The sequence below is a fragment of the Xiphophorus couchianus genome, chromosome 19 (genome assembly GCF_001444195.1).
Source record: "Xiphophorus couchianus chromosome 19, X_couchianus-1.0, whole genome shotgun sequence".
Taxonomy (NCBI): Eukaryota; Metazoa; Chordata; class Actinopteri; order Cyprinodontiformes; family Poeciliidae; genus Xiphophorus; species Xiphophorus couchianus.
The window spans coordinates 12729183-12741900 of record NC_040246.1 but is presented as its reverse complement, the minus strand read 5'-3'; the positions used below and the strand labels follow the sequence as shown (position 1 = coordinate 12741900).

The window sequence follows — 12718 nt, the reverse complement described above, 5'->3', positions numbered from 1 at the left end:
GCCCTTGGAATAACTGTTTGCAGAATTACCAGCTCGAAATCAAGAATGACAGATTTGGACAGCCAGCACAGGCAGCAGGTGGATGTGGACAAATTAAAAAATATAAATAAGCTGAGTATGTTTATTAATAGATCACATTTTATGATACATTTTAATTTTATAGTAACTTAGTACTTGTTAGTAACTGCTACTTAGTAGCAAACTTGAGCGTTCTGTCAAGCTTTGGTGATTTGGCCCATGTGGAAAAAGTTTGAAAATTACTGCTTCAGGGAACCCACATAGAAACCGCTGTTTTACCAGCTATGCTAACTGCACTAATAACCAACAGATGCTAAAGACAACTTAAATTAACTCCATGCCCATTTTGTCTTTGCATAAACAGTGAGACTCTGTCTTTCAGTGTCCGCTCTCATACACCGTGACATCACCTATGCTTGTAATGGCTGCGCACAGCAGAAATGGATAAGAAAAAAAAAATCAACACAGAGAAAATAGAATAAACAATAATCAGTATAAGTTGGTCAGGCTTTTTAAAATGTGTAAATCAAAAATGCACAGAAAGATTCTGACTGGTGCATTCCTAACAAGAACATCTAAACCCAAATACCAGAGACAAACATGAGCTCGGCTGCATGTTTTATTTGTATAGCACCGATACTGGGTGAGACAAACGTCTTGGATCCAGGAACACATAAACACGGCCAAGTTCTCACACAGATTAACCCAAAGGTGTGGATGCTTATTGGCTCTAGATTAAAGAAGATCAGTCATTTTAATTTTACTATAGTTTGTCCACTTAGCAGCCAGTGTGTATAAATTTGCTTGGAGCTCCTGTGTCTGGTTTGTTTGGTTTGACTCTGGGGAGTGGAGATATTGTATATAAATGCCACATGAGCCAACAGTTCAAAACTAGTTCAAAACCTACAGCCAGTGATTATCTTATTATATAGACAAACCTTCATAATTAATTTAGCCCCATTTTAAAGTTTGTGTACAACTTTCTTTCTGTTACCAAAACTGGGCAAGAGGTCTACTGGCAAGAAGCTGAGAGTGCACAAAAAAACTCCAGTTTGCTTAGAAATAAAAAAAATAGTAATTTAATAAAAATAAATCTTGCATCTTTAGTACAGTGGCACACTTAAGTTCAGAGAATCAAACTGAATAAGACTATGTTTGCTCCAGATCTGAATTATCACAAGAAATTAGTTGGCAGTCGTTACTGACCTATAATCCTCCACAGGTGCTAAACAAAGCAGTCAAGCCTTCACTTTGTATTCCTCAGATAAAGTAAAACACACGCAAACACAAAACAAAGACTGACCTGTGCAACCAGTTTTAGCATTCACGAGGATGAAGACCCACGTGAGTGCATTTGATTGCCGCAGAGAAGTCACAGGCAAATCTCTGGAAAACAAACTCCTTTGTGCGACGCTACACAGCCTTTTGATTGAGGAATGTGCTTTTATGAAAGGGCTGATAAAACAGGAACAAGCCACTGCTGGCACCAGATGCCATCTCGTCTGAGGGCACGGCGAAACATGGCAGAGCACGAGCAGATGTGCCACATGTGCACCTCTTTTACCGGCATGATTAAATTAAGGCCACTGCCAAACTCATTATTATCCCATCCACACAGGAAGGCTCAAGAATGTCAATGAGGATCATGCTCATAATGCAGTTGTCACGCACAACGCATAGGAAACAACCTTTCACACAATTATAGAATAAATCAGCAACATGTTCTAGCTGACAGACTTTCTTTTGTGGTTTTGAAAAATGATAGGCCAGTCTTGAATTTTTATTCATTAGAAAGAAATTCCTCGACTAATTGAGTTACTGCTTACAGGCAGATGTGACAGGAAGGCAGGGTCCCACAGGACAACTTTGGGGGAAGAGAGCACAGGCAGATGCTTGGACCAGCAGAGGTCTCATAAGGCCAAGCTGTTCCATTACGAGAGGACAAGGGTGGCATTTATTCACAGGCCTCTCCTCCTGAGCCGGGATGGCCTTAGAGGGAACAGAGGGGGACACTTAACCCCTGAGGTAAAAGTCAATCACAAACCCTTTACTGTCTCTCTCATTACTACTGTTATACAGTAACTGGTTCAGAAAAGCTTCTCAGCAAAAGACAAAAAAGCATGAACTGTAGATGAAAATTCATAAACAATCTGAATCCCAAGTGATCCAGAGAATTTACGTTTACAAGACTAACCCAATTTTAAAGACAGTAACGTCCACAAAGGCACACAATTTGATCTGACTTGTCAGCCTGCAAAGTTTTTTTGTGTCAGATTAAATCAAAAAGGCTGCACACAGTCTTCCTCAAAAAATCCTCAAAAAAGACTGTTTTATTGAGCCTTTTTATTGAATTTTAAAGCACTTATCACCAAGTGGATTGTTTTGCTTCCAAAAAATGTGTTTTTAATGGAAATATGTTGATTGAATGGGTTCCCACATATTGGCCACACAAAAAGGATGTCGGTAGTATATTTGCTACATACTGTAGATCATCAATGACAGAAATGTTGGTTAGCTTGTGGGAGTAAACAAGTTGGGCAGATGAGTTTCTCCTCACCCACAAAAACCAATATCCTCCAACAGGAAGCATTTAGTTCGAGCAGACAGTCAACAGCCAGACCTGTTGGGCAACCATCAGTGGTGCTTATGAGCATAAAGTTAAACAGATGAGTAGCTTGAAAAAGCAAGCAGACTGGAGGTTAACTGGGGGCTGTGATAGGGTTGCTTGGAGAGTATACACTTGTGGGAATCAGATTAACTTTGCTGGTCAGAACTGGAACAAATATGTCTATCTGAACACTGCCAGATTTTTAGCGTTCTGAAGTACCGTTCTTGTCACAAGTGGTCAGTACCTGCTATGATAAATTACAGGCAGACTGTTGAGCTTCTCATATGAATAAATCTTCATACAACTATTTGAGTTTTGAGTTTAAGATAAAGCTTGAGACTTTGTGGTGACGATTTTGTCTTGGGTGAAAAATTATGCAGTGATGCCCCAATTTTTCATTCCAGATGAAACATCATTGGTCTTCTGTAACTGTCAGCTGCTTTCTTGGCTGCATTTTGTTGCTTTTATGGGCTTTCTTAAATTTCTGAATAAATCTATGATGTGCTACAATCCTACAATCCAAGCTATACAATTTAAAGGGAAGATCTGTATAAAACTGTGATATACTGTATATGCCTTTATAAATACATTGGACTAGAACTCCCATGGCTAAACTAAGCTTACTGCACAGCTTGTCAAGAGGCCAGGACATTAAGCAGGATGATATGGATGACGCTCGGAAAGAGTGAGTACAGTCTTCCAGCTTGTTAAAATACTTGCCTTTGGCACACTATGATAGCATAATTGGCAAAAGCAGCAGGCATGTCTGGGACCAAACATGAACATGTAGAGAATCCAATGCATTAAACACATCGTTTTAGGGAAGCTTCCCACAAAATAATGGCCTATTGTGTGTTGGGGTACATTTAAAAGCCAGCTCAAGTGTGTAAGGCAAGACTGGAATGCGTTCAAGTTTTAAATTCTGAATATATTAATCACATAGAGAAAAGAAAATGATATATGAGCCCAATAACACAACATGACAGAATAAGTTAGGCTTCCTCCTCCAAACAATCATTGCACGAGTCAGGGAAAACCCAGTTCCCGGTGGTTCACAACTGTTGTTACTAGCTTAAGGACTTTTAAGCTAGTTTGAACCCATGTATGTACAGTAAATTATTTCTTTAACATAAGCAACCACATGTTTCCATTGAAAAAAAAAAGATAGCTCATTTGTAAACACAAGAGAAAATGATTTTCAAAAAATGAAAAATTATATCCACTTGGACTCAGGAAACAGGCAAGCTCCAATAAAAACCAACATGTCAAAAAGCAAACGCAAAGCACCCGAGCACAGATAAGTGAAATTAAGCTTTCTAGTTCCAGTTTGTATTGACAGTGAAGATTAATTGCTGTAATGCAGATGCCAAAGCGTATCCGCTTCAAGTCAGCGGGTTGACTGACACAACATCCCTCACCTATTAGTCAGCAGTCAGGGCGCGCTCCCCGGTTCACCAACCTTAAGAGACTGAGAATAAATGATTTCACCCTCCAAGGGGGAAATAATTTAGACTGAATGACATCACTGTGGTACATCAGATTCTGTCAGAGCCAAGGTGAATATCAAGGACTATACAGCTTATGAGGAGCTGTTATTTTGTCTATTATATGCTAGAACAATTTCTCAAAGCAGGTGAGCTGGCCATCAAAACCAGCATGTATTAAGAAGATTATACAGTTGAATGAGATACCTTCTCATTCAAGTAAAAAGACCATCCATATCTAGAGAGCTCCTTTTAGGAAAGCCAACAATGGTCAACTTGAGTGCTTTAAAGCAGTGGTCCCCAACCTTTTTAGTACCGTGGACCGGTTAAGACTTCGCAAAGTTATGTGGTGGGGGGGGGGGTGCACGTGTCTGGAAAAGAAACTGGGGTGCGTGTGTCGGGAGGACCGGGGGTATGCTTAAGAAGGAGACCGAAACCGATGCTGTTTGTGGGCTCAATGTTGCTGCGCAAAACGTAACCGACACAATCTGGTTAAAGGATTTTCAAAATAAAAGATCCTCCAGACTCAATACATGACACGGAAATATTTAATTATTTCTTGCGCGGCCCAGTACCAATTGGTCCGGGGGTTGGGGACCACTGATTTAAAGCACCAGAAGGTTGAAGTAAATCATATGAGGTACATCATACAAGGTACTGCCACAGGTGTCATGTCTTATGGGACACAGTAAGAAAAGAGGGTTACTGTGTAGAGCATTAAGGTCAACTTAAGGCTAAAATCTGTTTTTTTGCTGCTTTGAACTAAAGAATCACATAGAAATTTTCGAAACATCACATTTTAGCTTGCAAAAAAGCCATTTCAATGACAATTGAATATGTGATGCCATAAATAGCCTTCCCCCACCTTCCGTGTGTTTACAGTAGCCTGGTGAGCTGGTTGCCCTACACCTACCATCAGGTTAAGGGACACAGGGTTATGTGTTGAGTTTCTGCACGTGAATAGATTTAATAATCCACTGACATGACTGTGACCCCACAGGCTAGACTGCTGAGAGGCAGCACTTATGAGCGAGCCTGGTACCATAAGCTGTGACACCGTCTGAGGAGACGGTATTAATATCGACAACAGTCCCAAACAACAACCCAGCGGGCTTTGACCTGCACTCAGTAATTTGCTTTACTTCAGCTCTACCTATGGATACACTTATTACATTATGATGACACATGTCTCAACAGAGAATTTCATCAACTTTTTTTGAAAAGGTTACCACACCGGATGTGAATGCGAAGATAAATGGACCTTGTGGTAGTGACACAAAGCTAGAGCTCTACACAGTCAGCAAGAAAATGCTAAATGAATAATTAGAACTGTAGAGCAACAGGATGAATTTGTGAAATCAATGATAAAGTTGATCATAATGTACCGACTGAAAGGCTAAAGAAGATTAGCCTTTCAGTCGGTACTGAAAGGCTAAGATTGTCTGGTACCATGAAAAATGTAACAACTTTGCATCATTTAGAACTTAGAACAGAGATCACATGTTGAGTTTTTCGTGGCTCTAATCTCAGGGTTGTTTTCTTTAATACATAAATGCTCCTCCAAGCTCAAAATATCAAGTTTTGCTAAATTTCTTACCGTACATATGCTAAAGACAAACAACTTTTATTTTTCCTATGCAAACCCCTAATTTTATTAAAGCTCTGTTCACAATGTCCCCCGGATCAGAGCTACACTAGAGGAAGCAGGGTTTAATGTGTTTGCTCCTGTGCTTACATGTTTATGTACAAATACATTTTCCTTGCCTAGTGTGAGTCATACTTCTTTTCATCTAAAAGATGTTTTTCTCTAACCATAATGATGATTTGCTAAGTGAATGATTTATCACAGTATCTTGCAAACTACATTGGCTTTGTAGACAACAACAGATATTGAAGGGGTAGGCTCTATGCTTCAAGAATATCTGTCCCATACAGCAAGAGTTTTTGAGCCAACATAAGATGACTTAAAAAAAAAAAAAAAAAAAAAAAATATATATATATGTATATATATATATATATATAGTACTTTTTTCACCCCATACTGAATATATAAAAAAAAAAAACACACACACAATGTGTTTTTGCCATGTGCATTGTTTGAACTGGCCAGAAAATAATACTGAAGTTTGATATTTCGGCTTCCAAAACTGAAATATATAATTGTGCCCCCAAATCACCTTGCTTTGGAATTATTGCCAAAACACTAAAAATAAGTTAAGTTCCATGTTGGAGAAATGGCTCCCTGGCATGTGCTCCACTGAATGATATTCAGGCAATATCAATATTCTGAGATTTGATTTCAGTTCTTTAAGGCTGAAGCACTAAAATTTGCCTTGAACTGCTAGCTACAAATTCATAGAATACCAAGTTGCAAATACTGATAAAATGTTCAGACATTTTATTTTCTTTGACCTCATTTCAACAAGTGTTACATTAAAAACCTTCACTCATGTGCTGTACCCTTTTACTTTAAACAGCTAAAGCTGTTGATACCATCAGAGGAAACAGGTTTTCTAGAGTTGTTTAGCTTTTTGGGAGAAAAGGAATTTCAAGGAAGCCTTAATTGAGCGTGTTTAGTGTGTAGATGCAAGGTTTGGTAGTGACCTAAAGTAATCAAGACCCTCGTCTTCTTGTTTGCGCTGGCTGGACTCCAAATGACTGAAGCAACATGACAAAAGACTGAGAAGTGGAAAAATTAGTTTATCTTGATCGGAGATCAAGCCACCAAGCATTTAAAGCAAAGTTGGTGGCAAAACCGGGGAATAAGTGCTAATGAGCCTGAAAATGTTCCTCGACAAAACACAAATATACATCATCAGACAAAGACCCTCCAAAATGTCATGCTCGCCAAAGAAGCAGTGCAGAAGAAGGTTGTCAAAGGTCCACAGAGCCTACAAGCTTCTGAGAGAGAAAACAGTAATCATAAGTTACAAAACAAGACAGGCCAATTCTGAGACAAATAAATGTATGAAAGTGGCCAATGATCCGTTAATGTGCATCAGAATCTTTTCTTGCTGCTTTTTGTAATTACGCAAGAGTAAGATGTATCCGACATGCTGGCTGCATTTAATTTGCAAGGCAATTATGCTTTGGTGATGGAAAAATATCTTATTTAATGTAAAATGGCCAATAAATCTCTCACACAGTTGGAAAAAACAGTACAGTGATTAAACACACCAAGCTATGCAATTTTAAAAAATAAAAATACAGTAAGTAGGCATTTTATCTTCCTTACTCAATGAAAGTCTTTGTCCGCCTACCGAGGAGCAGGGGGGACGTGTTTAAGTAAACGTGTACCTAAAATTTCCCCCATCCATCATGTGTGACAATACAAGACACATGGCGCCAACTGAACATCCCAGAAGTAGAGCACTTTACTCTGTAGCACCAGCTGCGTTTGCTTTTCCAATAGGACAAATATAGTGAGGTGGACCTTATGGCTACCGGAGAGAGGCAGGGTGGATCAATCACAATTTCTTTTGTTGGACGTATTGACCTATATGGCATCTTAGGGCTAATGAGTAAGCGTTGCAGATTCACTCATTTCCATACCAACGAGGATAGTAAATTTACAACACATGGCCTTTCAAAGCTGTAGCTGATCTGCAAACGTGATCTATGTAAGTTACATCCATCTTTTAATTTATATTTAAAGCCTCTGACGTAGTTTATACATCGCCAAAAACGTCTTGTACATACAGCACTTAAACTTCCATATAGGTATGACTACCTATATGTAGGCCCCCCCAACAGCTTCAGTACTCTTGTCTTTGTCATATTCTCATTGCTCCAACACTGACTAACATATTTTATGAAAGGTTTATCCACACCCTGTACGTAACTCTGTCAGGTTCAACAAACTGCTTTATCAGATTGAAATATTGTTCGCCTGCATGAATTACATGAACCCCTGCTCAGCTGCAGTCGTGTTACGTAAAAAGATTCCCTTTATGATTTATATTGCCATCAGTAAAAAGTGTGTTACCTCTTTCAGTTCTTTCTTTGACGTTAATGAAATTCTGACTCACAAATTAAGTCATCTGGTGCTATTTAAATTACATACACTCCCTAATTTACCAGTTTGGTAACTCTTAATCTGATACCTCATTTGGCAAACAGAGTCTGTCTCCATTTAATCTTTATTTTCTTCTTGGCTCTTTTAGTGTATTGTTTAGACTAGTGACCCTGAATAGTTCACTTCAGTTTAGACCTACACATTAATCTCCTCAAAGGCCTTTAGGTTGTGGCTGTAGAGGAGAATGAATGGGTTAAGCTGGATAAGATCATGCTGTTCTGCTTAGCTTGACAGAAGGTTCCTGTAGTTCAAGAGAGCATTGAGGTGTCATCCACTTTTGGACCCTGCCGTTGAGCTAGCTGCAAATATTGAAGTAGTAACACCAAAAATGTAAACACAAATGTGTAATATGATCTAGTTGCTTTTACTTAAAACAGAAAACCACTACAGTTGTAATAATGTTATCTGTACCAGATGGTTACTGATATTTTGATGTAGACTAGACCAACATTTGTCAGTAATAATTAAAAAGTAAACCTACTATCTGTATGTTTTTACATTTTGCTATTGAGATTGCTGAACAAAAGACTTGTAACTTATGGCATTCACAGGAAGAACACGTAAAGCTTGTGGAATATCCACAAAAGGCTGAACTCTTAAGTCATGAACCTCAAGCAGACATTCCACTTAGTGCTTTATCAGAGTGTGTTTTATGCACAAGCTCCATGACAATCTGTGATTCTCTTGGTCTTTCGTGGCTGTATGTCTGCGCCATAGACAGACCTGGTACAGTTTCTACAACATTTAAGGTCAATGAAATCATTACTAAAAACTATTACTAAATTGTTTTGGGAAACATATCTTCCATTTGGACGAGGTCTGGATTAAGAGATGCAAAGGGCACAAAGCAAAAAACAACCCATTAGCAAAAAAGTTTAAATCCAGTCCAAAGCAAGACTTATTCAAGTGTTTGAGTTTTATTAATTTGTGACATCTACAGTGTTTGCTGAAAGTACCCCTGAAAGTAAAGTGTGGCAGCAAAAATCAACAGGGACAATCCTGGCCTCGCTTGTCATCTCTGTTTACCACCAAATCAAAGGTTTTTCTTGAGACACTCAACACTGTATTTTACTTCAACGGCGTTTTATAAAAGCCACTCAGGACGCTGTAGGCCTTACACAAACTATACATGCTTTGAAAGTCAAACAAGTTTAAAATACTGCTTCATGAAATAGAAATATATATCTCACTGTCATGGTGTCAAAATTTTGGCTTCAACTTTGAATTCACTGAGGCAAAGATTCTAAGAAACAGAAGTTTTTGGTTTGATCTTCTGTTTGTACTATCCTGACTGTCCTGCAGCGTCTTTCCCACCAAGAGGCAGTGAGAGAACTTCATCTCCCCGTGACAAGAAGCACAGATGTTATCCATGCCTTACAGGTCACATGCACAGGCCCTTATATGGACACAATACGCTGAGGAAAGACATGAAACATTGGTGTTGCTCAGCAGCTTTAGAATTAACAAGCACCTACAAACAGCCGGCTGTCAGAACATTGCTGCTCTCATGAAGCATCAAAGCTCCAAAGACAAGAGCAGGGAACACCTTCAGACTGCTGCACTTTATTTAGCAGCAGACCCACACACAGTATCAACTGGCTTAAAGAAAAAACAACAGATATTCTGATATGGGAAGTTTTAGTGGTAAATATGTCAGATTCACAAGCAATGAGCTGTTTGCGTCTCCAAAGCGACATAAAAAGAGAGAAAGCAACACTCGGTTTACTCTTCCCTCACTACCAAACAATTATAACAACTGACAGACCTGCCAGCTACAAAACACAACTCACAAGTTGAAAACCAAACACCAAAACAAGCTTGTGTTTTCCATGAAGAGGAAATTACTACTCATACTTGTATCCGTATCTGTTTGGTTCCAGCAAGGAGGGGAAAAAAACTGATGTTCCCTGTGGTTACTACAGGAAAATGCAGAACACAAAGCCCAAAATATGTGCTTGGTGGTTGTGACCCGAAGCTCAATTACTGATATCCAAGTAAAACACACAAAAAGTAGGAGACTCACCCCTACACACACACACACACTCACATATAGACAAAAGAACAGCAGTAATTACGTGGGTAAGTAATGATTTCTGTCCATTGAAGAGAGATGAAATACTAAACCAATCACACAGCATGTTTCTTCCCTGAAGAAAAAAATAGAAAGCATTTTAGCTTATTTTCTCCCATTGTCATAATTAATAGATGACATTGGTGGAACTACATCATCATCAATCAAGTTAATCACCACTTTCTTAAGTGATTCATAAGACTTTGTGGTTTAAACTGGAACCACAACACAGATAGATAAGCAACACAACCAGCCTCTAGAAGTTAATCATTAGCCTGTGTTTTTCTTATTAAAACTCATTTTAAAAGGTAGCTGGATGACACTTTCCCGTGTACCATCTTCATGACTGAGGGTCTAATAAGCCAAAAGGCATGCTGGACCCCCCCTCACTGTTTCATAGATCTGTTTGCTCTGGGCTGGACCTCCACTCCAGGGGTCCTATGGCCCTTTTGTTGCCTCTGTATGTGGCTGAAGAGCACTTCCATCCCAGCACACAGTGAAGCGACAATACAAATAGATGACAGATTACATCGAAACCCGAAACAGCAAAAATTTAGTGGAATGAGCTCTGCTCCCAATGCATAAATCACAAATCCCCACAGTGATGGTCTGTGCATGTTTTGGTAATTGAATGTACTCATCAGAGACCAGTGATAAAAAACAAAATGACTTAAAAAAAAAAGTAAAATAATAATAATAATAATAATAATAAGTGGTTGTTTAAAAACAAGTTGCTCACCATGAGAAACAAACCAATGATGGCCAATTTTTTTTTCCATCAATTCCCATGAACGTAAGAGGCCCTGTTTCTTCAGTACACTTCTACTTTCTTTCACCATACAAGCAAAATATGGAAACAAAAGACTCTAGAGGACCTTTCTAACAATTCATTCCGCCATTTCATACCTACCGTTACAACTTCATCACTTCCTACTTCCATTTCATGTGTTCTTGAACAGACCATTTTGTACTTGAACCATGGTGTATGAGTTAATTTTTCACTGTAGTTAGGTATTCTCTTATGGTTATAAAAATGCCCAAATCTCATATACAATTTAAGTTGGTATTATTATATTAAAATTTTGCATTACTGTCATAAAATATGACATACAACAACCCTTATCAAACAAAAACAAATCTAAGTGGATCCCATATGACATATAAGTCACTTAACCAGCAGACTGTAAAAAAACATATACGACATTAATTTAAACTGTCCACTGTTGTGGTAAGTGGGAAGTAAACTCTAGCAGGGTCGCCATAGCAGACTACAAATTGAGTCAAATTAACAAAATCTGCAAATTTATAAAATGCCCAAGAAACTTAAGCTTTAAAGAGTAGAAACATAAAATATATCTGATAAGCTTTTACAAGGTTGTGTTCTTTTTTTAATCAAAACATATTTTATTCTGTGAGCCCAAAGCAATCCCCCCACCCCAACTGTGACATCACAGGATGAAGCAAATATCTTGCTAGCATATGATGGGATGTGGAGGGTGACAAAAAATAACAAAATGGCCCAACTATGATTTCACTTTGGATTTTATATTTTTGATTATTTTATTACGAAAAGAAACTATAAATAAAAATTATTCTCATTCACACATTTAATTTTACTTTTAAATATTTATAATGTACATTAATGTATGTCTGAATGGGAAAAGTACATATGATCTGGTTAAATGTAACATAGAGGCATTATTCTAACAAAACATTTCAACGTAACACAATGGAAATCACCATTCAATCGCGTGTTTCTACGGGATTTCTTCTGCCACGGTGGGATTAATGTTCACTGCAGCCAATGAAAAGTCAGAGGAGAAATCAACTCGGCGCATGTTTAAACGAGACATGCAAACTTTTATTCAAACCACAAAACAACCGCACCAATATTTTGAAGCGGATGTTGCATTTTCAGACAAATAAGAGTTATGAGCAGAGTCCTTTACAAGCTGCATGACTGAGAAATAAGTTCGCCTCCAACTCACCGTTTAATGTTTCCTCTACCTGTCGCTGCATTCGCATGTTCCTCGTCCTCAGAGCATTTTACAGTAAAATAGACAAAACAGCTGCAACCATAAGGTAGGATTTTACTTGTATTAAAGAATCTTCTTCCACGACATTATCCGAGCAAACGATCCCGGGACGGAGCGGTAAGAGACTGCGGACTCCTCCCAGACAATGTGGGGTTAAACTCCTCCTTCCTTCCCGCGGACACTGATGGGGGATGGCCGTATGCTTGAATGCTACACTAAACACCAGGGGGTTTACTCACAGGTGGAGCTGCCCGTATAGGCATTAAAAAGGATCAATCAGTGGTTGCTGAATTTTGCTGGGTTTCTTAAGGAGATATTTTAGGGAAGGAAGCGAAAGTACCTTCTGCAACACAATATATCTACTTCAATAAAATAAAAACATGGGATTTTACTTATAGTTTTACATAAAAGTTCCTTAGCATCCTT

General features: G+C 38.5%; 1 protein-coding gene across 1 annotated transcript in view; it reads right to left on the bottom strand.

Annotated features, from left to right (window-relative positions):
* The window catches only part of tiam2a (TIAM Rac1 associated GEF 2a), an 84313-nt gene extending 71895 nt beyond the window's left edge, over nucleotides 1–12418 (bottom strand). The window contains exon 1 of the mRNA XM_028000148.1: nucleotides 12245–12418. The gene's annotated coding sequence lies outside the window, so the exon portion shown is untranslated. The remainder of the gene's footprint in view (nucleotides 1–12244) is intronic.
* Between the last annotated feature and the right edge of the window lie 300 nt (nucleotides 12419–12718).